The following is a 23926-nucleotide window of genomic DNA, read 5'->3' on the forward strand; positions in this document are numbered from 1 at the left end:
TTTTGCTGGAAGAGCAGCGACTGTTAACCTCACTTCATCCACACCTCAAATCTGGGCCATTCCAAAGAGACAATTACATGGCCTTTACCGTCCCCGCACCCGAAGCTGCTGGCTGCTTAGAAACCCCTGGCCCTCCTTGTCCTGAAGCTGCCAATTTCCTCATCAGTATTTTATTTGTCTGTTTTGCTCATTTTTAAGCTGGTGGCAATTGCTATTTAAATTGTTTTGTAAAGTGTCTTTGCATTTACAATGCCGCCTGTCAGCAGCCCCACAATAGGAAATGAGATTTGGCATCAAAGGCAAAGACGCTACTAAAATACATTTTAATAAATATGTAAATCAATTAATCAATCACCCATCCAGGAAAAGAGCTTCGGGAACACAGGCTGGCTGAGAGGGAGAAGGTGGGGAGAACATGGGGTCCCAGGTGGCAGAAGAGGCTCCGCAGGCACTGAACTCAGGGGTTCTGGGCACATCTCGGGCAGCCAGCCCACCTCTGGTCTAGGGTGCCTGGCCTCCCACCCTCCCACCTCTGCCTTAATGGGCTCCACATGGTCTTGCCACAGCAGCCCCAGTCAGGAAAGGGTAACAGGGTCCCAGTGAGGTACAGACAAAATCAGCTTTAGGGCTAAGATTGAGAAACCAGCCCTCTGGTTGAAACTCCCACTACCCCCGGTTTCTTCTCCTCTGATGCTGTTTTCTAGAGAAGTCAGAGGTTAGAAAGTACTTGCAAGGTTTATGTCTGTAAGTTGGACCAGCCTGGAGGATTAGCATCAGAAAACGTCAGGAAGCAATGACCAGCTGTTCTCTCTTTTCCTGAAATGGTACCAAAGGAAAGAGGCTTAAGCTGTCACAGGCAGCTGGGCTGGGCAGCGGGGGTGGGGGCAGGTCACTCTCGGAAAGGGGCCTGACCAGAAAGGTAAATATGACTCTGGGAACAGGACGGAGGGGAGAGAGAAGAGGGCTACCAGTCAGGAGATTTTAAAGCAGGAGCTCAGCCAGGAGTGGCGACTCGCGCCTTGTAATCCCAGCACTTTAGGAAGCTGAGGCAGGTAGATTGCCTGAAGTCAGGAGTTCAAGACCAGCCTGGTCAGCATGGCGAAACCCCATCTCTACTAAAAATACAAAAATTAGCCAGGAGTAGTGGCACGTGCCTGTAATTCCAGCTGTTCAGGAGGCTGAGGCACAAGAATTGCTTGAACATGGGAGGCGGAGGTTGCAGTGAGCTGAGATCACACCACTGAACTCCAGCCTATGCAATAGAGTGAGACTCTATCTCAATCAATCAGCCAATCAATAAAGCAGGAGCCCAAACATACACTGTATCAGATGAGCAAGGCTGGGGTGTCTAATGGTAAGGGGGCTGGGCCACATGGTCATAGATTCTCAGTTTGTACCAAGGTATGCTCTGAGTGGCATGATTCTGGCCAGTGAAATCTGAGCTTAGGCTGGCAGATAAAACCTCCAAGCCTGGGCTGCATAGATCCCACAGAGCCTCTTGCAGCCATGATGTATGGTTTGCGAATGAGGGTGCCTCAGGATTACAGTAAGTGCATCCTTACATGGCTTTCAGTGGGACCTTGAGCAAGTCATGTTCACCTCTAGGCCTCTCTCTACTCACTAGACAGTGCAAGCAGGGATTGGGCAAAACGAACTCTAAACCTGAAAACGCTCTGACTCACTTTTGCATCGTTGAGGAGAGGGAACCAATGTCTTCCCATTAGAACTGCCAGCCCTCTCTTGGCTGTCAGAACACGTCGGTCTGACCCTGCAGACCACGTAGACCCATCTGAGGGGCACAAACACCCCCACAAGCCCAGGCGATGGGAAGAATGGTGCAGATCTACAGAGAAAGCCAAAGGCTCCAACCCCAGCTTCTCTCTCGCCCTGACCTCCGCACTCACTCCCAACTCCCATCCCACCTCCTCCCCTGGATTGAAGACCAGTCTGGTCCCCAAATTACCTTGTTTTTTTAACTGATGCCACCTGCACCAGAGGCAAACATTCCCATCAGCACTGAGAGCGTGCGCACATATCCATCCTGGGTGCCTGGGTGTGGAGGCAAACAGCATGTACATGGGCCGTGTTTCATAGGCATGCAGAAATACGTGACTTTTGGCCTCTCTGTGCACATCGCCATGTGTATAAACGTATGGGCCTCTGTCGCTCAGTGTATGAAGACTCAGGCAGGTCCATCTACATGCATGCATATTTTGGTAGGTCTATGTGAATGTGTGAATGGTGAATGACAGCCATGCTTTGAAACATACCTGTGGCCAACAGGCCACATGTCAGGCAGGGCTGGTGGGTATTTTTGTGAATCTTGTCCATCTTTCTCTCATCTCTGGGAAACTCTATTTCACAACATTGCCCAACATCACTGCTATGCAGGCGACCATCACCCTGTATCTGCCTCTTCCTAACTCATCAACAGAGGCTTGAACGTGACAATTCTGAATATGGGAGCTGTGGGAATCACTGGGCCATGGACCAGGCTCTCTGCTTAATTGCCTCAACCCTCTGCATGTGACCAGGTACAAAGGCTGGGAGAGCATCTGTCCAGGGAATCTTTCTAGCCTTTCTATAAAGAGCCAAGAATCATGCTATGAGCAGCTGCCAGGCAGTGTCCCTGAGCCCTCGCTGCTACATCTGTCCCTGCCCTGCACCCACACAGCTGTCAGGATGAACTATCCCAAAGGCACACCTGACCCCTTCCATGTGACCCCCAGAGTGGCTCCCGCTTCCCCGTCTCCAGATGGCTTGGCATGTCTCACATGCCCTGAAGAGATCCCTGTCTCCCTCTCCAAAGTCTTCTCTCACACCTCCCACCTCCGCCTCTGCACTTGAGTGGCTCCCACAACATGCCACGACACTTAAGCCCTCCATGCCCGTGCTCATGCTGTGCCCTTCTGAGAGAGTGGGATTCCCACCAACCTCAACCGACTTAACTTCTACTTAGCCTTAAAGGCACGGCTTCCAGGAATCCTCTCACCCACCCAGGCCCTCCTCCACTGCTCCTTTAAACCACATAGCTCTATCGTGACATCGTACTGGGCTTTCTTCCCTGCTAGACTGTAAAGCTCCTGTGGTCAGCACCACATCCTAGCCACTGTGGAAGTACAGAAGGGAACATCCACTGGATGACCTGGCGGCTCTCTCTAGGAGGCCTGGCAATGATCCAGCTGAGGTTGGTGGCTCCCTGTGGTTTCCAGGTGCTATATAACACTGGGCAGCCAGCACTCCCAGCTCTGGTATAACGTTCCCCTGAGCAGTGGGCACCTGCCCTCAGACTGTTTTGCAACGTAGCTCTCCAGTTCTCCCTGTAAAACAGCTGAACAACAGCAGGGGGCGGCAATCCTCTCGTGGAACACAACCCATGGTGCATTTGCTTGCCCAGTCCAAGCATGTATTAAGCATGTCTTTTTATTATTTATTTATTTTGAGATTGGGTCTCACTCTGTCATCCCAGCTGGAGTGCAATAGTGCAACCTCAGCTCACTGCAACCTCTGCCTCCTGGGTTCAAGCAATTCTCATGCCTCAGCCTCCCGAGTAGCTGGGACTACAGGCCCACACCACCATGCCTTGTGAATTTTTGTATTTTTAGTAGAGATGGGGTTTCACCATGTTGCTTACCCTGACCTTGAACTCGTAGCCTCAAGCGATCCACCCACCTCAGCCTCCCAAAGTCCTGGGATTACAGGCATGAGTCACTGTGCCCAGCCCAAAGCACACTTCTCTATGATACACTGGGAGACTGGGGATTATATGAGTCCTCAATACATTAACCTTCTGCCTACAAGTACAGCACTTGCTTGTATTTACACAAGCCTTTTGCTCAAAAGCCATCTTTACATCCCCAAGCACAAAGTTCTCCTCCTGGCACACGGAGTAAATAATAACCTAGGAACAACCTCGTGGTACAGGAACTCAAAGGATCAGTGCAGATCTTATTATGATGTTCCATATGAAATGGATGAGCCCCCTCATCTCGCTGCAGACCCTGCTCTCAAAGTTGAACGGGGCCATGGATGTCCCCACTGGGAAGACCATAGCTTAGAGCAGTAACATCAGGCCTGGAGCCCTCAGACCCCTGTCCAGAGATCTGTCCATATTTCTAGCTGCCTCTCTGAGGCTGAAGAATCTCAAAGGACACAACATAGATGGGCAACAAGTCCCTGATAAAAGATACAGATATCATAGTCATTTGCGCTTGTTTGTCGTTTCATTTGAGATGATACCCTTTTATTTTTATTCCCCTAGCACTCAGCACATAGTAGGTCCTCTGCAATGTCTGTGAACGGAAACAAATATCTGGAAGTTATTTCATGCACACATGTGCTTCTTTTCTCCTCAGATACGTTGTAAGCACCTCAATGGCAAGAATTTTCTTATCTATGTCTTTGTGATGCTCCTCCCACCCATCCCCCCCTTCCAGCTCAGTGCTGGCCAGGCACTCAGAGGACCACACTGGCCACCCCAATGACTGCCTGCCTATCCAAATGACCAGTCACCTCACAGCCCAAAACATACCATTCCCGTTTTCCCTCGTGGCTTCCTTGTCCCCACCCTGAGTTCAACACCATTTCTGGGGAGACTTCTGAAGCGCCAACTTTATTAAGATTGATTTGGCCCGCCCTCTCTTCTGACAGGTCCAAAAGCAAACACGGCAGGGCCATGGGGGAGATTTGGTCATAATTACCATCTTTAATTACTGCTAAAACATCAATTGCTCTTGTTCAATTAGCAGTGTGGTTTCAGGCATGGCAAACTTTGCAACACAAAATAAGCTGAAAATTGATTTCTGAACACTTAATGCAGATCTGAAATTGCTAACCTGATAAGGTTGTCATAGAAGAGCCAACGTGGCCAAGGAGGAACGTTGCGAGGCTGTAATTGCCTTGGTGGAAAGATTAATAACTTGTAGACTTACATCTTGTTCATCAAGTGGGAGTCACCCATGGGGGGTGCCAGGAGGGCTGGGTGGGTATGAGGCACGAAGGCAGAGGGAGGCTGTTAACAAGGACACTGGCAATTAGGCAGGAGAGAGCAGCAGCCTGCACCCAATGGTCCGTGAACGAGGACATGGCCTTCTGGGATGGCACATGGGAGGGGCCCGCTGCCTGGGATGGCTGCCAGGGAGAGCTGACCTCTGCAAAGCAGGCAGGTGCTGTCTCAGGCAGGTGAAGAGAGGACACCCGGGTCCCAGCCACCTCTACTTTCTCTGCAAGCCCTGGAAAAGGACCCTCAAGGTCAAACACCTTTGAAAGCTCAATTTGCCTCTTTAAGAGTTTTCTCTATTCAGGCCTCCTGGCAAGGCAAAGAGTTTAATGTGATGGACAAGAAGGGCAGCAGCTGGGCCTCGGGATGGCATGGCGGCTGCTGCTACTGCTCTCATCATCTCTTCCTGCCATAAGGTCGAGTGAATTTCTGAGTGTGTATTATGGGCTGGTGGGCTGAGAAGCATTTTATGCTACCAAGCGCTCCATGGAGTGTGCAATTACTATTATTATTGTCGCTATTACCCTGGGCCTGTGGGTGATGTAGGGGCACAGGTCAAAAATCTAAATAGCCTTGGAAAAGGTCCATCTCTCTTTGAGCCCTGTCATTTAAGCTCAGGGAAATGAAGAAAAGATTCCATTTGCAGCTTATAAAACTAACATCTACCAAGCACTGGCATGTGCTAGGAACAGGGAAAGACACTGATAGATGCGTAGGTAGGTAGGTGGGTAGATAGAGAGATAGATAGAGTGATAGATCAGTGATAGACAGGTGATAGATGGATAGATGATAGGTAGAAGATAGGGGTCAGGTACGGTGGTTCACACCTGTAATCCCAGCACTTCGGGAGGCAGAGGCAGGTAGACCACTTGAGGCCTGGAGTTCAAGACCAGACTGGCCAACATGGCAAAACCCTGTCTCTACTAAAAAAAAAAAAAAAAAAATGCAAAACTTAGCCAGGCATCAGGGTACGCACCTATAGTTCCAGCTACACAGGAGGCTGAGGCACAAGATCTACTTGAACTCAGGAGGTGGAGGTTGCAGTGAACCAAGATCACGGCACTGCACTCCAGCCCGGGTGACAGAGTAAGACTCTGTCTCAAAAAAAAAGAAAGAAAAAAGCTAGGTAGGTAGGTAGATAATAGATAAATACATAGAATGATAGAAGGATAGATGATCAATAAAGATGGATTACAGATATGTAATAAATGAATGATAGATGGAGAGATGGAAAGATACATATGCCGAGATGATAGAGAGAGAAAGGCAGATGGGCAGAAAGATGATATAGAATTGCATTTAATCCTCTCAACACAGCTAAGGGGTAGATGTTATTATCCTCATTTGACAGATGAGGAAAATAGGACTTAGCAAGGGTAAGCAGCTTACCCCAAAGTCACATACCTGCTAAGTGACAGAGTCATGATTCAAACCCATACCTCTTAGAGGTAAGAGACAATAATACACTTAGTCTCTGTTCTCTGCCCTAAAGCATGCTTTAAGCCTCCTTCAGGCCTTTCACTGAACTATACTAGGCATGGAGCAATCATAAGTAGGGATCAGAGATGTCCTTGTCCTGTAGAAATGAGACACTCACCAACCAGCTGTGCTGTGTACACGGCCAACAAACACACCCAGCTGCATGTCAGGGAGCAGCTAAACACTCTCAGGAGACGTACTTGCTCACGCCAGGCTTAGCAGGAGCCAGATTGCAACCAGGTCCCTCTCTTTTGTTTTCTCCTTAGGGTACAGGTCCATGACCCTATAGATCCAAAATACAACTCAATTCAACCAAAGTTTATTGGGTACCTTCTTGTCCAGCCTAAGCTGAGAGAGACTCACTCTCTAACAGCGAGATATGAACAGGGGTGATTCTAACAGTGAGCCTGGCAGAACAGATGACCAAGGCACAGAGTACAAGGGGGAAGGAGGGGTGAGCAAAGGTTGTACAGAGGGGTGAAGTCTGAGCGGGCTTTACAGCTGGCCAGGAGTCAGCCACACGGCCCTACCTGCAGAAATGAATGGGTGCAAAGGGGCACTGTCTATCCAGATAACTGATCTGCTGGATATCTCCAGAGCTTAATTCATGAGGCTGGGTTTGGGGTGTCGTGAGAGATGAGGCCAGAGAAGTGGCGGGGCCGGGATGATGAAAGGCCTGCAGACCACACTGGGCTTTATCTCATGGTGGGGAAGAGCTGGGGTCAATTTTGCACTTTGGAAAGCTCACTCTGGCTGAAGGGGAAAAGATGGCATATTAGTTTGGTTGGACTGGGCTGCCATCACAAAGGACTCAGACTAGGTGGCTTAAAGAACAAAAATTTACTTTCTCACAGTTCTGAAGGCTAGAAGTCTGAGATCAAGGCATCAACATGGTTGGTGTCTTTTTCTTTGTTTTCTTTTTCTTTTTTTTTCTTTTTTTTTTTTTTTTTTTGAGATGGAGTCTCACTCTGTTGCCCAGGCTGGAGTACAGTAGAATGATCTTGACTCACTGCAACCTCCGCCTCCCGAATTCAAGCCATTCCCTTGCCTCAGCTTCCTGAGGAGCTGGGATTACAGGCGTCTGCCACCATGCCCAGCTAATTGTTTTGTACTTTTTTAGTACAGACAGGGTTTTGCCATGTTGGCCAGGCTGGTTTTGAACTCCTGACTTCAAGTGATCCACCCGCCTAGGCCTCCCAAAGTGCTGGGATTACAAACATGAGCCACTGAGCCTGGCCTTGGTTGGCCTTATTCCTTGGCTTGGAGATGACCATCTTCTCACTGTATCTTCATGCAGTCTTCCCTCTATACATATCTGCGACTTAATTTCCTCTACTTATAAGGACACCAGTCATATTGGACTTGGTACCATCCATAGGGCCTCCTTTAACTTAATCACCTCTATAAAGACCCTATCACCAAATACAGTTGCATTCTGGGGTGCAAATATTCATTTCAAATACGGCAAAACAAGCAAATATGAACTTGGGTTGGGAGAGACACAGTTCAGCTTGTAGCAGAGGAACTACAGGCAACAACGCAGCTCTTCCTACAACCCTCATTTTCTCATGTCACGTCTTGCCAGTTTTCCACACTTTCAAGAGCCTATGACCTTAAGTCTGAACTCCTCAGCATTGAATTCAGTCTTCCATGGGCTGCCATCCCCTCTACACATTCAACTTATCTCCCCTCACTCCCCAGCAGGTTCCACTCCATCCAGGCTTGACCTGGGAGCCCCCAAGTCAACCCAAACTCCCCAGACTCAGTTCTGACCCCAAGTCATTACCTGGACTATTTTTACTTAAACAAACCCCCTTACCCATAGCCCCCTGCTAAGGAGATACTCCAAAACTGCTACATTCTCTAGTGTTACTGAAGACCCCTCATCTACAGCTACTTGACCAGTGGAAGAAATCTGACCCAAGGGCTGCCCCGGGTCTGTGAGGGCAAAAGGTTCTAGACACATAAGGAAGATTATTATTAGTTAGATAAACCAAATTGTCTCATAAGTTTGAATAGTAAACATGGGAAGAACACCAGTCAGTTGTTTGCAAAAAAACTAAAAAGACACATAGAGATAGGAATTAAGGTAACAGTGTTATTATTGTAATTTGAGTCAGAATAATTTTGAGAAATTGGTGTTTCCTCCAAAAGAAAAATACTTCTCTTGAAAATCACCTAAAAGCAACCAGTAGACTAAGAAACAAATTCTTTCTTAGACAAAGCTAGCAAAGATCTATAAACCCAGGCCACAATACCTGAGGAAGTTCAGTGAAGTTCAGCTGGGGCACAGAAAGATGCTAGGAAAAGACAGCTATGGCGCAGAGTTCAGGTAAAGCTGGCCACACACAGCTCTCCAAGGCAAGTGCCATACTCCAGGGTCAAAATGTAACATTCGCTTGTTAGGAATAATGAGAACAGGCAGGCATGTGGGCTGGCAGTGGGAGCCTTCTTGAATTTGCTTTCATATAAAGTAGAAACAGAGGTGAGGTGGAATGATGAGTCATATAAAAAGTCACTTCTGCAGGGAGCAGCCAGCCCATGAAGTGGGATAGAGGAGAGAGACTCTGCATCATGAGCTTGTCTGAAACTGTCATTGCCAGTTGGCCAAGGAGAAGCAAGACTTAAAAGAACTTACTCACACCAATGTCCCTATAGGAGAATTCCTGCTAGCCTAGAATAAGGCCATGCCCCTGCTCCCTTTCTCCAGAATTTCATGCAAATAGCTGACCCAGGAAGAAGTCATTTCAGTCAAATATGAATTAATGATCAAAAAGGAACTATAGGCTCTATACAATAAAGATATTTTCAAAAAAAAAAAAAAGGAGAGAGGAAAATAAATTGTAGATAAACACCCATCAGAAAACTGTTGTCATGAGAAGATGAACAAACATCACCATGGAAAATGTTAAAACCCAGTGAAGCAATTACCTCTATAAACCACGAGGGTAAAAAAGAGGTACAAGTGTTCAAGGCAGGGCATGGTGGCTCACACCTGTAATCCCAGCACTTTGGGAGGCCAAGGTAAGAGGATCACTTGAGCCCAAGAGTTCAAGGCCAGGCTGGGCAACATAACAAGACCACATCTTATTTACAAAAAGAAAACAAAGTAACATAGCAAAACAAGCAAGTGATATAAATCATGAGATTCTATTGTTCAGAAAATAAGTAGAAGAAAACTGTAAAACCAACTGAGACACTGCTGACAGCACAGGAAGGAATATAGAGGACAAAACTGAAAAAAGCAAGAGAAATTAGTAGAAATAAACAAGTTTTTAAAAGTATGAAAGAGAAAATGGTAGGCATGAAAGACAAACAAACATATATACAATTCATGTCCCTGTGAAGAAAACAGATATTTAAAAATATGACTTGTAAGAACTCTCCAAAAATAAAAAAAAGAACTAAATCTCAGATTGAAAGGGTCTGTTGGATTCCAGGAAAATTGTGGCATAGAATAATCAAATCCAGTAAAAGATACTGGACTTCAAAGACAAAGAATCCTTTGCAGCATCCAGCCCAAAAGATCAAGTTGTCTTTAAGTGAAAGAAAAAAATCAAGGTAACCTCAGATGTCTCCACATTATTTAATGCAAAGAAATAAAAAGTGTAATTTAATGCAAAGAAATAAAAAATCCAGGCAAACTATTAATTAAGTATAAAGGCAGCATTAATGAATGTGCAAAAATATAAAACACTCACCTCATGAGTTTAAAGAAAGAAGAGAATAATTTCAAGGAAGGCCATCAAAAGATGAAGGGAAGGTCAGGCGTGGTGGCTCACACCTGTAATCCCAACACTTTGGGAGGCAAAGGCAGGTGGATCACCTGAGGTCAGGAGTTTGAGACCACCCTAACCAACACAGTGAAACCCCCTCTCTACTAAATACAAAAAGTTAGCCGGGCATGATGTTATATGCCTGTAATCCCAGCTACTTGGGTGGCTGAGGCAGGAGAATTGCTTAAACCTGGGAGGCAGAGGCTGCAGTGAGCCAAGATCACACCATCGCACTCCAGCCTGGGCAACAGGAGCAAAAACTCTGTCTCAACAAAAAAGGATAAATGGAAGAAACCACAATAGAAAAAATGAGGATGACACTGAATCCATGTAATTGAGAGTGAGACCAAGACTAAAGCCATGTGAAGATTACACTTACAGAACCAAATAGAAAGGTTAGAAACCTCAATAATGTAACAATTCTATAACTCACAAAATTTGAATGGGAGAAGAAAAGAGGAGGTAAAAAGTAGTATCAATGTGCTGATAACTTTTTTGTTTATAGCTGTTAAAGAGCTCACTTAAAGCTAACAAATTGATAGACATACATGTGTATTCAGATATAGAAAAGGGAAACTTTAAGAAAAATAGTAACAATATAAGCTAAAAGTGGTAGTGGGGAGATAGTAAGTGGAAATATAGTAACTCATTCTCATAGAAAGTAGCCACCAGATATTAAGGAAAAAGATGTATTTCTATCTTTATATAGATAGATATGGGTATAAATATAAAGATAGATATCATAACCACTGCGGAGGGGGGAATGCAAGCCTTCTGAATTATTAGAAGAAATACATACATAAAAATCAACCAAATAAAAATAGAATATGAGGTAAAAGATTCAAAAAAAAAAAAGGCAGCAATAAAACCAGAAGGGGTAACCTAAAACTTGATTTAAAAGAAAAAATAGCTAAGACCAGGCATGTCTGTCATATTAATTTATGTGAATGGAATCATTTTACCTACTAAAAATACTTACTCTCAGACTAGATCACAAAATAAAGCCTACATTTCTATATTTTACAACACAATTGCTTAGGTTGACAACAGAAGACTGGGCAAAGATACAACATGCAAACACAAACAAAAAGAAAGCAAGGAGCCAATTTTAGTAGCTGACAAAGATGGAACTTGGGGGAGGAAGTGAGGATGCAGAAGAGCATTAAATTAAGAAAAGAAAAACTTGATAACGATGAGTGCCATCTTCAACGAGCATCTAAGAGTCAAGAATATGCATTCTTCAAATACTATCACATCAACATCCTTAAAGTAAAACCACAGGAAATCTAAGAATTAGAAGCACATAAGTAGGCAAAGGGTACTGTTGACCGCCCAGTCCACAACAGAAGTCAACACAAAATAATGGATATAGAGGGGCAAATAATCTAATTCATAAGGTCATTCTGACATATTCAGCTCAATACCCTGAAAACAGAAAATTTAAACACTGAGAATCTTTAGCTGAAAAGACAACCTCGATATACTCTGGAAAGTAGAAACTATACAAAATACTCTGGGATTATAATGTAATAAAATTAGAATTTTAAAGTAAAATCCTTTCACTCAGAAATTTTTATTTTTTTCTCTCAAATAGTACTTGGGACAAAGAGGTCAAAACTAAAGTTAAAAAATACCCTTAAAATAATCCTAATGAAAACATTTATGTCAAAAGAGTAAAAATGAAAATAAGTAAACATGAAGTAAACGAAAATAATTAAGCATCCAACCCAAGAAGTTAGAAAAACAGACAACAAAGTCAAGCTAAGGAAAGCAGCAAAAAGGCATTAGTTATTTGAAAGCAAAATAAAATGAATTAAAGAACTGAAGAATATATAAACCCAAAAGCTGATTCTATTTTTTAAAACTAATAAAATAGATAAATCATTAGGTAACCTTATCAAGCTAAATACAGAAAACAGAAACAACCCAAATAAAGAATTTTAATGAGAAAGTAACCATAGAAACAGATAACATTTAAAACATAATGTGACATTACTTTGCTTACTTATATGCAAAATAATTTGAGAACCTCGATAAAAGGATATATTTACAGAAAAATATAAATTGCCAAAACTATAGCAAAGTTAAACAATCTAACAGATTAATTTCTACGGAACACTAAGGACAGCTGTTCTGATGCTGTGTAAGCTCCTTCAGAGTACACAAAGAGAAAAAACTTATGGCCGGGTGTGGCAGCTCACACCTGTAATTCCAACACTTTGGGAGGCCGAAGTGGGTAGATCACCTGAGGTCAGGAGTTTGAGACCAGCTTGGCCAACATGGTGAAATCCCTCTCTCTACTAAAAATACAAAAATTAGCCGGACATGGTAGTGGGTGCTTATAATCCCAGCTACTCGGGAGGCTGGGCAGGAGAATCACTTGAACCTGGGAGACAGAGGTTGCAGTGAGCCAAGATCACACCACTGCACTCCCGCCTGGGCAACAAGAGCGAATCTCCTTCTCAAAAAAAAAGGAAAAAACTTAATTATTTTTTATGAAATACCATAACAGTGACATCAAAAAGTGACAAAGCACACACTTACTTCAGAAGTGTGATATCACTTACAAATATCACAACAACAAAAAACAAAGATGTTAGAAAACAGAAATCAGTGGCACATTAAAAAAATAATGGCCAAGTAGACTTTATTCTAAGAATTTAAGAATGAGTATTTAAAAAATATTTTGTAAATTCAGTTTATTAATAGATCAAGAGAGAAAAACACATCGGTTATCCTCATAGATGCTGGAAAAACACTTGAAAAATTCACACTCATGCTTCATTTTGTAAGGCCTCATAAAACAGTAATGAATGGATACTTCCTTAATATGATGAAAGATTTTGGGAAACCAAGGCAGGAGGATCACTTGAGCCCAGAGTTCAAGTTCAGCCTGAGCAACATAGCAAGACCCTGTCTCTACAAAAATAAAAAGTCAATAAAAATATAGCAAAGTTAAAATATGATAAAAGGTAAGTTTGTGCAATAATCACAGTAATGTTTAATGGGGAAACACTGTGAACATTCTCATTCAAGTCAGGAACAAGACTAGGATGTACAATATTGCCACTATTATTTAACAGTGTTCTAGTGGTATGAAAATTGGAAAGGGGAAGGTAAAAATTTTCATCATTTTAAGTTAATATGATTGCTTCCTCAGAAAAGTCAAGATAATCAACAAAATAATGTTACAAATAAGAATGTTTATTAAGTTAGCTAGTTATAAAATTAACATACTGAAATATATATATATAAACAACAAGCAATTAGAAGATACAATGAAAGAAAAGAATACATTTAGAATAGCAACAGAAGCAAGAAAGATACATAAAACCAAACCAAGAAACACAGAAAACCTAGGAGGAAAAAAACTAAAAACACAACTAAGCACCAATAGAAAACTTGCATATGAAGATTCAACATCAAAACTAGATCAAACTCCCCTTATGTTAGTGTACAGATTTTACGTAGTCCTGCCTCCCAAATACCAACAAGATTATGATTTTGTTAGAAAAAGTCTTTGTTTTTATTTGTGTGTTTTGGGAGGAGAACTTAAAAGATGATTCTGAAATTAATAACCTCTAGAAAAAAATAAGCAAGAATTACTAGAAAAATATTTTTTGAAGAAAATTAATGGTTGGTAGAATAAAGACTAGTCTTACCAGATAGTAAAACATATTATAAAGTGACAGAGCTATATTTAAAACACTGCATGACATGATCAGAGGAACAAACTGATGAAACAGAAGACGCATGATTTCAAAAGAGTGGAAGACAGAATTTTTTCATAAATGGCATTCAGACAAGTGGGTAGACATCTAAGGGAAAGACACAAAAGAAAAGTTGGAACCCTATCACACACCTTACACCAAAATCAACTTAAGAGCCAAAAATATACATTTTCATAAGAATAAAACAATAAAATTCTAGAAAAATAAGAGCACTTTACAAATATAATATTGGTATGAGGTAGACCTTTCTGACTCTGATCCAAAACCCAGAGCCAGTAAAAAAAAAAAAAGTTTATTAGTTTGCCCACATGAAAATCAAATTTCCCTAGTTGGGGGCTGATGAGATGGTCAACAGCATAAATAAAACCAAAAAAGGAATGATGAAATGGAAGAAAATATTTTGGAAACCATATCACAAAGAATTAATTTTCTGAAAGAAGAGAGAATGACTATAAATCAATGAGAAGTTGAAAAAAGCATACAAACAAACCTTCTCCTAAAAGGAGATGCTGGACGTCTCCCACAATAAGAGAAATGCTTAACATTATGACACCACTTTACACCTAACAGATGAGCAACAGCCAGTAAGTTCAATACCACTGTGTAGGCAAAAGTATGAAGATCCAGGATTTCTTTTTGCTGGTGGGCACGTGATTTGATATGACTTTTGTGGAGTTGTGACTTACTAGCTGGATATTTGACCCTGGACAACTTTCTTACCCTGAGTCTCAATAGCACTATCTCTTAGGATTGTTCTCAGAATTAGAAAGAATGAGCTATGGAAACTAGCACAGGAGATACTGATGCTCCTCACAGTGTGCTCAAGTACCACCACCCTTGTTGACTCCAACAATGTTCTATTCAAAACCAAGGTTGTTCAGAGGCTGCTCTCTGGGGAGAGGGCTTTCTTCCTCTGTGAGCTGGAGGAAGGAACTGCTATGTCTCAGAGACCCACTTATGCCTGAGGAGGACAGAAGCCCAGCACCCTGATATCCAGCCAAGCCCAGGCTTAGCCTCCCCAGCAAGCCTCAGCCCAGTTTGGCCTGCTGGTGGGTGAAGAGAAGAGTGTAGGGGCTTGAGCCTCATAGCTACATGCAGAGGGTATGCCTGCAAACCAGGAGCAGAGGAGCCCATCTGCTGCAGAATGAGGACCTGACACCCACTCCCTGGCCCAGATCCCCAGCTGCTTGACTCCAGCCCCAGTCCCAGCCCCAGCCCCAGCCCCAGCCCCAGCCCCAGCCCCAGCCCCAGCCCCATGAATCAGGGGCTGACTGAACTCGCTGGTGCCCTCCAAGGTGGGGGATTGCAGGGAATCAGCCAGGGAAGAAATTCTGGGCAACATAATTCTAGCTAAGCTGATAAGGCACGAAATCACCAAGGCCATCCTTTAACAGCATCGTTTGGGTAAGAACTTTCTTTCTTCTTCTCCCCCATCCTGGTACTCTGACACTGAAGGGGTCAGTGAGAGCCTGTGGCAGCTGGGAGGTGGTGAACTAGAAAAAGAAAAGATGCTAAGCTCATCTTCTGCTCCAAGGCAGACAGCTGGACCCCCTACTTCAATATTCAACTAGAAATGAGGTGTTAGTCACAGTGCAGACCAACAGAAAAGATAAAGAAAGTATCTTAAATTAACCTACTTAAACATGCAAAGAATCTTTATGAAGAAAAATTATACACTATCAAACGGTAAAACAGAAGACCCAAATTAATAGAGAAAATTATCCCCAAATTAATCTATACACACAATACAATTTCAAACAAAATTCCAGCAGGATTTCTAAAATGAGTTTTTCGTTTATTATGAATGAATCTGAATATTTTTTCTGTATATTAGTTATTTTGTTATTCTGTTTCCTCCTTGGGGAATTACCTATTTATCTGATTGCTTTTTTTCTAAAGAGTGTTACTGGGTTTTCTTGATTTGATGAATGCTTTATTTATTAAAGTTGCAGACTTTTTCCTATCATGTTTATAAAAAATGTCTCCAAGTTTATTGATTGCCCTTAAATTCTGCTTATATTGTTTGGACATTTAGAAGTTTTACCTTTTCATGTAGTTAAGCCTGTCCAGGCTGGGTGGACTGGCTCACACCTATAATCCCAACACTTTGGGAGGCCAAGGTGTGAGGATCACTTCAGCCCAGGAGTTCAAGACCAGCCTGGGCAACACAGGGGGACCCCATCTCTACAAAAAAATTAAAAGTTACCTGGGTGTGGGGGTGCATACCTGTAGCCCCAGCTACTTAGGAGACCAAAGTGGGAGGACCACTTACGCCTGAGAGGCTGAGACTGCTGTGAGCCGTGATCACGCCCCTGTGATCATGGGACACAGTGGGAAGTGCAGTCCATAGGGCTGCACACTCCATGTACTCAGTGGGAGTCCTGCCCCTTCTGAGTTGGGACAGGAGCTCCCTGCGCCACTGCAGTCACAGAAACCGCACCTGCAGACCCGGGCCTTCTGCTCTACGGAGTAGGCAGGACCCCTACTCTCCTGGGTGAGACTACAGTCTCCCAAACTGCAGCTGTGGATCAGAGCCTCCCTGTGCTCTTGGGGGATTTGCCTACCTGGGTGTGGATGAGGCCACCCTCCCAGGCGTAGGAGCCAGGTGCCTCTGCAGCCTGCACCCTCAGGGGCCCCAGGGAGGACCTCTGTACCCGACCCCCATCCCTACAGGTTCAGGGATATTTGCTCCCACTGCCTGGCCTCTCTCTGCTCCTGGGGCCTGCTCCAATCTGGGACATCTGGGAAAAGGAGCACCCCTGGGGCCACCCCCAGGGCCCTGAATGACAGCAAGAGGCAGACTGATTATTGGACGGAAGGGGGTGAGTCCTCAGTAAGGCCCCACCTTCAGGCCAGCAAGGGCCTGAAGGCTGAGGGCAGGGCTGCCAGCATTGCCACCAGCCTGGGGACCTGTGGTACCTTTCCTGGATGGCCCATGGCCGCCCATGGACCAATCAGCAAGCACTTCCTCCCTCCCCCTGAGGTCCATGGGCTCAGCCAGAGGAGGGCAGAGGATGGCCAGAGAACAAAGAGGGCAGAGAGAGAATGGGAAGACCAGCTGCAGAGGGGAGTATCCTCTCTGCTGAGAGCTGCAGAGACCACCTGCCTGCAGAGAGGAGCTACTCACTCCTCTGAGCTGTTATAACACTAAATAAAACTCTTCTTGTTCTTCACCCTTCACTTGTCTGCGTACCTCATTCTTCCTGGACTCAGGACAAGAACTTGGGCAACTGGCATCACAGCCACAGAGGTTTCTGGCCAGAAAAACTGATAGTCCCAGAGATTCTGTAACAACTGCATTCCAGCCTGGGTGGCAGAGCAATACCCTGTCTCAGGAAAAAAAAAAAAAAAAAAAAAAAAAAAAAAACAGTCTATTCCCTTGTAAATTATTTCTACCATTACTTTTAAGATTAGAAATGGGTTAGGGTTGGGTGTGATGGCTCACACCTGTAATCCCAGCACTTTGGGAGACAGAGGCAGGCAGATCACTTGAGGCCAGTGGTTCAAGACCAGCCTGAACAACTCGGCAAAACCTTGTCTCAACTAAAAATACAAAAATTACCTGGGCGTGGTGGTGCATGCCTATAGTCCCTGCTACTCAGGAGGCTGAGGCAGGAGAACTGCTTGAACCCTGGAGGTGGAAGTAGCAGTGAGCCAAGGTCACGCCACTGTGTTCCAACCTGGGAACAGAGTGGGATTCTGTCTCAAAAAATAAAAAAAATAGGCTGGGTGGGGTGGCTCATGCCTGTAATCCCAGCACTTTGGGAGGCCAAGGTGGGTGTGTCACCTGAGGTTGGGAGTTTGAGATCAGCCTGATCAACATGGAGAAACCCCTTCTCTACTAAAAATACAAAATTAGCTGGGCATGGTGGCGCATGCCTGTAATCCCAGCTGCTTGGGAGGCTGAGGCAGAAGAATTGCTTGAACTCAGGAGGCAGAGGTTGCAGTGAGCCAAGATGGGGCCATTGCACTCCAGCCTGGGCAACAAGAGCAAAACTCCATCTCCAAAAATAGTAATAATAAATAATAAATATAATTATAAAAAAGAAATGGGTTCGATATTTCATCTATTTTTTCTATGACTTCATTTTTACATACATAAAATTGTAACTAAAATACATAGTTTGCATGTGTCATTCCTTTTAAAATTAACTTCTTTATCCATATGAAATGTGTTCCTTTATAATATACGTTATCTGAACGTATGTCTTCCTTCCCCTCTCCCCACCCCTAATAGCTCTGTAATTTTTCTTCGCATCTTTTATTTATAACAAAGTGGGTAATTTTGTATTATCTTAACAGCTGGCATCAGAATTCCTCTTAGGGAAGAACTGTCACTGTTTGGACTGTTCTCTTGATAAATGTGGGATAAAAGGTGAAGACTACTTACCTACCCCACCTCCACTTCCACCCACCAGAAGCACCAAACCTTTGGATGAAGGGGAAAAGCTCCCTGCAAGAGACTCAGGAGGAATTTGTTGTTCATATGAAAGGGAGTATGAGAGAGAATGAAAATCAAAAGAAGGGAAGATAGGGAAACACGAGCCAGAAAAGCAGCAAGAGGCTGGAATAAATCGAGGGCAGTGAAGACACTGGGGATGTGGCACCTCATACGTACTTTAAAAGGTGATGCTGCTTGTGAAGACTAAATCTTTCTGTATTTCAGCAATATAAACCCCTCCCACCTCTGTCACACTCTTGCTCAAAACTGCTTGGATGAGTGGATTCTTTTCAACTGGAATTTCTTAGAAGATAGACAAACAAGTTCTAAAATGGAAGAAAAAAAACCACAAAGAAGTAATTTTTTAAAGAACAAAGAGGAGGAATGTTCCCTCTCAGCTAATAGTACAAACCATGGGAACTGTTTTAGTCGGGACAGGCTAGATGTTGGTGCAGAAACAAAAACCTCCAAGCACAATCATTTCAAACAGCAAAAATGTGTTCCTTGCTCTTGTTGCATGTTCACGGTGGATTGCCTGAAGGATCTGCTCTGCGTCTCCTTACTCCACAATCCAGGCCATCATGGAGTTTGTCACGGCAGGGGAAGGGGACACAGAGAATTACACACTGGCTCTAAATGCTTCTGCCCAGAAGTGACATATATCACTTATGTTCACATTTCGTTGTATCAAGTCACAGTTACATCTAACTCCAAGTGAACAGGAGAGTGCAAACATACCATTTTCCTGAAAGACAGAAGAATTAAACTGTTTGCAAACAGTTCTAAAAACTACCACAATACTTTTTTAAAAAGAAAACTATAGTATGATTACAGGAACTGTGAACTGACAAATAAACCAATGGAACAGAGAAGAGAACCTAGGAGTAAAACATATAGATGGGGTGTGTGTGTGTGTGTGTGTGTGCACGCACACACACGCTCACACATGGGCACACGCCTGGAGGAAAAGACTTTGTTTGGTGGGTAGTATTGAGAAAATTGGCTTATCATACAAATTTAAAAAAAAAAAAACTTTACATCTCTCCTTCTGCTATACAAAAACCTAAACGAACCCCAGAAGATGAAGGCCCTAAATGTGGTGTGTAAAACTCTAAAGCTAATGGAGGAAAATGTAAACAGAATATCTTTGTAACCTTGAAGTGAGAAGATTCTGTAATAAGACCCCAAGAGGCACAAACCATAAGGCAAAAAAGAAATAATGCATTTGACTAGAATAAAATTGAGGGTTTCTGTTCACTGAAGGGTACTATAGAGCTAACAGGCAGGTGACCAACAAGGAAAAATTCTTGTAACAACTAAGACAAAGAATATGCACATAGCTAGCATGTATTAGGAACTGCTTCAAATCTACAAGAAATAGACAACTAAAGAATGGCAAAAGCATGACCAGGCAATTCACACGGGTAAAATCTGAAAAAGTCCTTCCCTATAACTGGTATGTGAAGAGATATACAACCACATAGTAATCAAAGAAATAAAAAAAGAACAGTGAAGTACCCCTTTAAACCCATCAGCCTGGCAACAGTTAGAAAGCCAGATAACACCAAGTGTTGGGGAAAAAACATGTGGAGAAACAGGCACAGCCAGTTGGGGGCTGGGGAAGTCCACTGAGAGGGCTATTAGAAGTTCAAGGGAAACTGAGCACAGCCCAGCGACCCCTCTCCTGGGGACAAACCTCAAATAAACTTCCACGTGATCCATGAAAGAACATGCTTGAAATTGCTCATCACTGCCAGGAATTCAAGCCAACCTGGGTGCCTGTCAGAAGTGAGAGGAATCAAAAGCAATATTTAGTGGGTGCGTAAGCTGAAATACTATGTAGCAAGCCAGAAGTAGTGAAATAGATGTCTGTACAGCAGCTTAAATTAGTATTTAAAACAGGGTGGAGTGAAAAAGGTAAGAAACAGACCAAAATATATATACATGTATGTGTCTGTTTCTTACAAGAGATAGAGATGGAGTTGGAGATAGGGAGATAGGGGTGGGAGTGAAATGGAAAAAAATAAAGAAACAAAATAAAACAAATAGGGACCGTCATAGAGGAATGATGACAGTTTCCAAGTACTACCAAGAGTGATTAGCTCAATTCTATGCACCTGCTGTCTAATAAACAGAAGGAAAAAGAATGCAACCACTCAAAACCATTGGGCCGCCTAGGAGTCCCACTTCCACTCCTATTCCATTGGCTAAAACAGCTTCTCACACTTTTGCCTGCAGATTCCTGGGTCCCACTCACAGAGATTCCGATTCAGTGTGTCTGACATGGAGTCTGAGACTTTGCGCTCCTAGCAAGCTCCCAGGCAATACTGATGCTGCTGTCCTAGGAACAATACCTTGACTAGCACAGAGATAGACCTCAGTCACAAAATCATACCTCACTGCAAGGGAGAGTGGACATGTAGTCTGATCTTTCCCAGGAAGAAGAAAGGTTTTGACACAACTAGCCAGTGTTTGCCACACTGTCACATTCCCACTTCTCAAGAGGTTTCCATCCCCCACACTGTCTCCTTCCACATGCCCGTATCCCTCTTCCCTACTAGATTATAAACTACACAAGGACAGGGATCAGCCATGCTCCCTCTGCCTGGCTTAATGCCTAGCATATAGCAGAGACTCAATAAATATGTTTTGATGCTAGGCTGGACATTTAAAGCCCTAGAGTAAGAAAGTGCTGATAAGAATCAGGGAGCCAGAAAAGGAATCTCCCCAGCAACAGGGAAGGGTGGCTCAGAATGGGAGTGAAGGAGCTTATGAAAGAGGAGGGTCTGGATTAGGAAGGCTGGAATGGGAAGGAAGGCTGCTGTCAGTCTCCCCACGTTGTGACACACTTAGTACACTGAGTTACTTCCATCTACCACTCTCTCTCTGCCCCGTCCCTCCCTACAGCTGATCCTCCAGGTGGACAGAGCTCAGGAAGAAGAGGTAAGCAGTAGGACGGCAAGGGCAAGACCAGCCAAGACTCCATGGATTCACCTGGAATCGCCCAGAGATGTGATGGGGGAGGAATCATCTGGAATCAACACTCAGTCCTGGAGGTTCAGAGTGAATTAACCAGGAACAGGTGCAGGACAAGTTGGGTGGAAGCAAGGCCACACGTGTGGGAGGCAGGGGGGCAGGACCAATCTGGGGATGGGGGAAGGTCAGTTGACATTTGTCCCAGAAGCTCATTCTGCCCCCGCACCTTCTTTTCGTCTTCTCTCTGTGCCCAACCCTTGGTGCTTCTGCCTAGAGATGAGAATGTGCAATAGACTGAATGTTTGTGATTCCCCCACCCCAAGTTTCCTGTATCGGAATTTCCAGGTTAATGGTATTAGGAATGGGTGCCTTGGGAGATGATGAGGTCATGAGGGCTCCATCCTTATGAATGGGATTCATTTCCTTATAAAAGAGACCCCAGAGAGCAAGCTAGCCCCTTTCACCATGTGAAGACACAGAAAGCAGAACCAGAAAGGGGCCCTCATCAGACAGAATCTGTCAGCACCTTGACCTTGCACTTTCTAGCCTCCAGAATTGTGAGAAATACAATTCTGTTGTTTAGATATCACCTCGTCTATGGTGTCCTGTGATACCAGCCTGAAGCAACTCGGACAGCGTTAAACCAGGAGCCTGTTCTCATCAGGCCTGTGGCCTTGGCCAAATTACCATATCAGCTTTGATCTCAGCCCCTATACCAATAGCATGAAACCAAAAACCCTCTAAAACACATTTAAATGCTGAGATTCTAGGAGGTAATTTATACTTCCATGTAACTTATTTTTGTCTCTCTCCCTGATGCATTTTCCTCATTAAGGGGTTGGGGGCCAGTAAGTTATTCTCACAGAAATATTTCACCCTGTGGTAGCTCATGTGCAGGGAACATTATAAGGACCACAGTCCTCCCTCAGTGACCTGGTCCGCTGGCCAGGAGAGGGTAGCTGTCTCCAGTCTGTCCCAATCACACGTCCCTTTTCACAGTCCCCTGACAAGGGCTGTGACTCTCCCATGAAAGCCATATTCTTCAAGAAAGTCAAATTCTCCCTGACACTGTGGCCTGGGCACGGAGGAAAGGACACATCTGAAACGTAGCTTAATTTTCCAATCCATTGGGATTGAGGCCATAGAGAAAAAACATGCTTTATAATGCAGACGCTGGGCCTGAACGCCTGGACCTGGGGTGGCGGTGGGTCTGTGATCTGTTCATCCTTCCATCCCCTCAGGGCTGCCAGCAACCAGGGCCCACAGACTGAGAGACAGCAGAGCCCCTACTCCTGGGAGCCCTTATTCCCAACCCCAGACTGACCTCTCCCGGCCAGACCCTGCAAAGCAGTTTGGAAAGAGAAAGGGTGAGGCCGGAGTCATTCTGTGTTCATTGTTTTTCTATCGCCTTCCTTTCAAAGAGAGGGAAGAAAGGGGACAAAGAGAAAATCAGAAGGAGTTCATTGGTCCTCCCACCCGCCAGCCTCCTGCCTCTCCCCCAGACTTCAGCTGCCAGCCTAAAATCACAAAGCCTTTTCGCTCAAAATCCAGAGAGAGGGGAAAAAAACAGGAAAGAAAAGGGAAGGGAAGAAGCAGCAGCAAATTTCAAAAGGAGGGCTAATTTGTGCAGCGCCGGACAGCTGCATTTGCATAATGAAATGTGCAGAGGATGTTTGGCTCATGTATTTTTTAGAAGGTTTAACTTTAATTTTATTTAGCCTAAGAAGGGCATGTCACTCAAACTCCGTTGGTCATCTATAAAAATATTTCAATTGTGTTTCCAAGGACCTGTCTTTCTGGCCTAAGTGGCTGGTGCTGGAGGTTGTGAATGCTAATGCAGAGGTCGGAGATCGATGATGGGGAGGGAGAGAACGAGAGAGGAAAAGGGAGGGGCAGAGACACCAAGAAAGAGACACCAACACAGAAGAAAGGACAAGGTAAGAGACAGACAAATATGAAAGAGACAGGACTGTGGAGTGGGACAAAGACCCCTGAAAGAGGCAGGCCAGGTAGACAACCACCTCAGGAGAAGGGATGGGTGTTCCTAGTGGACCATGCCTATCTCACACAGGTGGGCCCAGCTCTCCCAGCCCATGGGGTTTGGACCTTTTTTTTTTTTAACAAGATGAGCATTCTATGACCAAGCTGTCTTCTTTCCACCATGGGGCCCTGCGCTGGAAGCGTTCTCTACCATCTGTAATTCTGAAAGCAGTGAAGGCACTTGCTTGTGGGCTGTTTCTGTTAGAGACCAGGAAGGGGGAGCTGAGCTTCCTGCCATTAAAGCAACAATTACCCTTCAACTCCCCTCTCTCATTTCCACCACAAACACTCCAGCCCCCTAAAGAAAACGTTCTTCAACTTTTAAGTCACGTTACATTAGCACATAGCAGAGAAGGCAGGGTGAGGAGGAATGGGAAGGGGCGGGAGCAGGATGTCTCCACCTCCCCGGCCCCCACTGGCCTCGAAGTGCTTCAGAAAGACCCTAGACTCTCACAGTCTAGGGTGTCTGATGGACAGATTAGAA

The sequence above is a fragment of the Aotus nancymaae genome, unplaced genomic scaffold, assembly GCF_030222135.1.
Source record: "Aotus nancymaae isolate 86718 unplaced genomic scaffold, 86718_ANA_hifiasm-v0.15.2.pri h1tg000012l, whole genome shotgun sequence".
Taxonomy (NCBI): Eukaryota; Metazoa; Chordata; class Mammalia; order Primates; family Aotidae; genus Aotus; species Aotus nancymaae.